Source organism: Medicago truncatula, chromosome 8 (genome assembly GCF_003473485.1).
Source record: "Medicago truncatula cultivar Jemalong A17 chromosome 8, MtrunA17r5.0-ANR, whole genome shotgun sequence".
NCBI classification, from domain to species: Eukaryota; Viridiplantae; Streptophyta; class Magnoliopsida; order Fabales; family Fabaceae; genus Medicago; species Medicago truncatula.
This window is the reverse complement of record NC_053049.1, coordinates 20,788,929-20,794,928: the sequence shown is the minus strand read 5'-3', so window position 1 is coordinate 20,794,928 and position 6,000 is coordinate 20,788,929. Positions and strand designations below refer to the sequence as shown.

At 40.8% G+C, this 6,000-nt stretch overlaps 1 non-coding gene across 1 annotated transcript; it reads left to right on the top strand.

Annotated features, from left to right (window-relative positions):
• The first annotated feature begins 491 nt into the window (after window positions 1-491).
• Window positions 492-598, top strand: LOC120577811 (small nucleolar RNA R71). Its single transcript, XR_005643791.1, has one exon. It is a non-coding gene; the product is annotated as a small nucleolar RNA R71 (small nucleolar RNA).
• Window positions 599-6,000: the final 5,402 nt, after the last annotated feature.

Sequence of the window (6,000 nt, the reverse complement as noted above, 5' to 3'; positions counted from 1 at the left end):
CAACTATAGCACCCGCAGTAGCGAGGAAGGGTCTTCCTAGGATCATAGGGCAATCATGGTCTTCCTCGATGTCAACAACCACAAAGTCAGTTGGGATGTATATCCCTTCTATCCGAACGGGGATGTCTTCAACATATCCAGCTATTGGGATAACAGAACGGTCGGCTAACTTTAATATCATCTCGGTGGGTTTCAACTCTCCTATTCCCATCTTTTTAAAGAGGGATAGAGGCAACAAACTAACACTGGCTCCTAAATCACACAAGGCTTTGTCAAAGGTCTCTTTCCCTATCACACAAGGGATGGCAAAACTACCTGGATCTCTAAGCTTTTGGGGTTGCTTCTTGACGATTGCACTACTTTCCCTAGTCAAAGCATAAGCCTCTGTATAGTTTTTGTTCATTAGAGCTCCACCTGCAGCTACATCAACAGACATCTTAGTGGTATAAGACAAGCCATTATAAAACGTGTGGACTATAAGCCACTTCTCTAGGCCATGGTGGGGACAAAGTCTAAGCATTTCCTTGAAACGCTCCCACGCCTCATAGAGAGATTCCCCATCTTTTTGATTGAAACGCGTGATTTGGTCTCTAAGCTTAGCGGTTTTAGATGGGGGGAAAAATCGGGCGAGGAATGCTCGCCTCATCTCGTCCCATGAAGTAATGGAACCGACTTCTAGGGAATGGAACCAAGCGCTAGCTCTATCCCTTAAGGAAAAGGGAAAGAGATGAAGTCTTACGGCTTCTTGGTTCTCTTTTATGGTGCCACTGAGTCTTAGGAAGGAAGAAATATGGAGATTTGGATCCTCAGTGGGTGATCCAGAAAACTGATTTTGCTGCACCAAATTGAGTAGTGCAGGCTTGATTTCGAAGTTATTACCCGCAACCGTTGGGTACACGATAATAGCTTGTGGCTCTTCCGTTGAAGGAGTAGCATACTCTTTGAGATTGCGTTCAGCCATAGGAGTATTATTTTGTGCCTCTCTCTTTTTCTTATGCAAAAACCTTTCGATCTCAGGAATAAATTCTCCGAGACTTTTACTTCTTCGCATAAGAAATCGAGAACCCAAGAAGTTAGTGGTAATACAAAAGAAAGAAGTAGAAGAGAGTTCTAATCACAAAGAAAGAGTTAATCAAATTAGTAGTATAAAAGAGTATCGTTCCGACAGGGAGTAGTTCAATTCAATTAACTTTTTAGAGATGATTAGAAGAGAGAAGAGAATTGTAAGTTGGGGGTTTTCAAGCGTTTGAAAGATAATAATAATAAAAAGAGCCTTGGGATCGTTGGTTTCCTCTAAATGACAAGTCCTTCTCAAACCAAAACTATAAGCTTATAATGTTATGTTAGACCTAATTTCTGAAGACAGTTTATCTTATGTTCCTCTAGCAACCAAGCCTATTTCGCTGACTTGATTACTATTAGATTTTGGTTCCTCTAACAACCAAGCCTATTTCGCTGACTTGATTGTTATTAGTTCCCTTGAAGATCGAAACTATATGTCTCAAAGATTGCAAAGCCTATTTCGCTGACTTTGCAATCCTTGTCTGAATTCACTTGTTCGAATATCAAAGCTCCACTTTCGTTTTATGAATTGATATTTGGAATAATGGATAAACAATTATCAAACCCTCCACTTTCGTTTCCACAGTTTGATAATGGTTGATCCATGTTAAGACGGTGAATTCAGATAAGAAATTAGGGTTACATAAGATTAAGGCTTAGAGCTTGGTTTGATTAGGATTATGTCATTTAGACTTATCCAACAATCCCAAGACAAGGAGAAGTCTACTCACTCATGTTCATCGTAGACATGGGAGAGAAGAGAGAAAACGTAAAAGTAATGACAAGAAAATAAAGGAAAAGAAAAGAACTTTAATTAGAAAAGCAATTGTCACTTATTGAATTCCAAGTAAAGATGAATATTTGTGATGGATGGCTACTCTATTTATAGCATTTGATCGACTTAAAATCTAAGCTATTACATTTGGGCTAAAAATAGAGTAGCTTAAAATCTAAGCAAAAGCAGCAAAAGACACTCTGGAGGGTGGCACGGCCGTGCCAAGGCTAGCACGGGCCGTGCCAAGCTTCTGACTTGTGGGAGACATATTTTGTCTCTCAATCTTCATATTTTTGTGTCCAATCGGCTCCAAGTCCCTTTCTTTTGCTCCAAGACTCAATCCATCCAATATTCATTCCTGAAATATAATAAAATGCAATTTAAAGTAAACTATCCTAAAATGGAAATAATACTAATATAAAATCTAAATAAAACTAAACTAAAAAGCATATTAAAATAGTCAATAAATGACTCATCAATGTCTGTCACAGAGTATGCTGCTAGGTTTGTGGAGCTTGCTAAGTTTTACCCTCATTACAGTGTGGAGACAGCTGAGTTCTCCAAGTGCATCAAATTTGAAAATGGTTTGAGGGCTGACATCAAAAGAGCTATTGGGTATCAGCAGATCATAGTCTTTTCTGTGTTGGTTAATAGGTGCAGAATTTATGAGGAAGACACCAAAGCTCATTACAAGATAATGAGTGAGAGGAGGGGTAAGGGACAACAGAATCGTCCTAAGCCTTACAGTGCTCCTGCTGACAAAGGAAAGCAGAAGATGGGTGATGATAGGAGGCCCAAGAGGAGAGATGCTCCTGCTGAAATTGTTTGTTACAAGTGTGGTGAGAAAGGCCACAAGAGTAATGTTTGTGGTAAAGATGATAGGAAGTGCTTCAGGTGTGGTCAGAAGGGTCACAGTCTAGCTGAATGCAAGCGTGGGGACATTGTCTGCTACAACTGCAATGGAGAGGGTCATATTAGTTCAAAGTGTCCTGAGCCGAAGAAGGCTAGAACTAGTGGGAAGGTGTTTGCATTGACTGGTACGCAGACTACCAATGAGGACCGACTTATCAGAGGTACTTGTTTCTTTAATAGTACTCCTTTAATTGCTATTATTGATACTGGTGCTACTCATTGTTTTATTGCTATTGAATGTGCCTATAAGTTGGGTTTGGATGTATCTGATATGAAGGGGGAAATGGTTGTTGAAACTCCAGCTAAGGGTTCAGTAACCACTTCTCTTGTTTGTCTGGGGTGTCCTATATCTATGTTTGGTAGAGATTTTGTGGTTGATTTAGTTTGTCTGCCGTTGTCGGGTATGGATGTTATTTTTGGAATGAATTGGTTAGAATATAATCGAGTTCATATCAACTGCTATAGTAAGACGATGCATTTTTCTTCTGCTGAGGAAGAAGATGAGGTTGAGCTTCTGTCTACAAAACAGATGAAACAGTTTGAACGTGATGGAATTCTGATGTATTCTCTAATGGCACGTTTGTCGTTAGAAAATCAAGCTGTGATTGAGGGTTACCTGTAGTGAATGAATTTCCAGAAGTATTTCCTGATGAGATTCCTGATATGCCACCAGAGAGGGAGGTTGAATTTTCAATTGACCTTGTTCCAAGAACGAAGCCGGTGTCGATGGCACCGTACCGTATGTCAGCTTCTGAGTTAGCTGAATTGAAGAAACAGTTGGAGGACCTGTTAGATAAGAAATTTGTGAGACCCAGTGTTTCACCTTGGGGAGCACCGGTGTTATTGGTTAAGAAGAATGATGGTAGTATGAGACTGTGCATAGATTACCGTCAGTTGAACAAAGTCACGATAAACAACAGGTATCCGCTTCCTAGAATTGACGACTTGATGGATCAGTTGGTTGGTGCCAAGATTTTTAGTAAGATTGATTTGAGGTCTGGTTATCATCAGATTAAGGTGAAGGATGAGGATATGCAGAAGACGGCCTTTAGGACACGTTATGGTCATTACGAGTACAAAGTGATGCCTTTCGGTGTTACTAACGCGCCTGGTGTGTTTATGGAGTACATGAACCGAATTTTCCATGCTTTTCTGGATAAGTTTGTTGTGGTGTTTATTGATGATATCTTAATTTATTCCAAGAATGAAGAGGAGCATGCAGAGCATCTGAGAATAGTATTGCAAGTGTTGAAGGAAAAGAGGTTGTATGCAAAGTTGTCGAAATGTGAGTTCTGGTTAAGTGAAGTGAGTTTTTTGGGTCACATTATTTCTGGTAGTGGTATTGCAGTGGATCCTTCGAAAGTTGATGCAGTATCGCAATGGGAGACTCCGAAGTCGGTGACTGAGATCAGAAAATTTCTGGGTTTGGCTGCTTATTACCGCAGGTTCATAGAAGGATTTTCGAAGTTAGCACTTCCGTTGACTCAGTTGACCTGTAAGGGTAAATCTTTTGTGTGGGATGCTCAGTGTGAGAGTAGTTTCAATGAGTTGAAGCGAAGGTTGACAACTGCTCCTGTTTTGATTTTTCCTAAACCAGAAGAACCGTTTGTTGTATACTGTGATGCATCTAAACTGGGCTTAGGTGGTGTTCTGATGCAAGATGGTAAGGTGGTAGCATATGCTTCTAGGCAATTACGGGTTCATGAGAAGAATTATCCTACACATGATCTAGAATTGGCTGCGGTGGTTTTTGTTTTGAAAATTTGGAGGCATTATTTGTACGGTTCCAGATTTGAGGTGTTCAGTGATCATAAAAGTTTGAAGTGTTTATTTGACCAGAAGGAACTGAACATGAGGCAGAGGAGGTGGTTAGAGTTACTGAAGGATTATGATTTTGGCTTGAATTACCATCCCGGTAAGGCCAATGTAGTAGCTGATGCTTTGAGTAGGAAAACATTGCATATGTCTGCTTTGATGATGAAAGAATTTGAATTGTTAGAGCAGTTTAGAGACATGAGTCTTGTTTGTGAATTGTCATCTCAGAGTATATAATTGGGAATGCTAAAGATTGATAGTAACTTCTTGAACAGTATCCGAGAAGCTCAGAAAGCGGATGTGAAATTGGTTGATTTGATGAATACTGGTAGTGACGCTGAGGACAGTGATTTTAAGGTTGATGATCAGGGTGTTCTGAGGTTCAGAGGAAGAGTATGTATTCCTGACAATGATGAGTTGAAGAAGTTGATTCTTGAGGAGAGTCATAAGAGTAGGTTGAGTATTCACCCGGGGGCTACAAAGATGTACCATGATTTGAAGAAACTGTTTTGGTGGTCCGGTTTGAAAAGAGATGTTGCTCAGTTTGTTTATGCCTGTTTGATTTGTCAGAAGTCCAAGGTTAAGCATCAGAAGCCTGCAGGGTTGTTGACACCGTTTGATGTACCGGAGTGGAAGTGGGATAGTATCTCTATGGATTTTGTGACGAGTTTACCGAACACTCCGAGAGGGCATGACGCTATTTGGGTTGTTGTCGATCGGTTGACGAAGTCGGCACACTTTATTCCTATCAATATTAGTTACCCGGTAGCGCAGTTGCCAGAGATTTACATTCACAGTGTGGTGAAGCTTCATGGTGTTCCGTCGAGTATTGTGTCGGATAGAGATCCGAGGTTCACTTCTAGGTTCTGGAAGAGTTTACAGGATGCCTTGGGTTCGAAATTGAGGTTGAGTTCGACTTATCATCCTCAAACAGATGGTCAGTCGGAGAGGACGATTCAATCATTAGAAGATTTGTTGAGGGTGTGTGTGCTTGAGCAAGGTGGAGCTTGGGATAGTCACTTGCCTTTGATTGAGTTCACTTATAACAACAGTTACCAGTCGAGTATTGGTATGGCACCGTTCGAAGCCTTGTATGGTCGGAGGTGTATGACTCCTTTATGCTGGTTTGAGTCGGGTGAGAGTGTTGTGTTGGGACCGGATTTTGTTCATGAGACTACTAAGAAAGTCAGGTTGATAAGGGAAAAGATGAGAGCTTCGCAGAGTCGACAGAAGAGTTACCATGACAAGCGAAGAAAGGATCTTGAGTTTCAGGAGGGTGATCATGTTTTTCTGAGGGTCACTCCTTTGACGGTTGTTGGACGTGCTTTGAAGTCGAGAAAGTTGACTCCTAAGTTCATCGGTTCGTATCAGATTTCAGAGAGAATTGGAACAGTGGCTTATAGAGTTGGTTTGCCACCACATCTTTCGAACTTGCA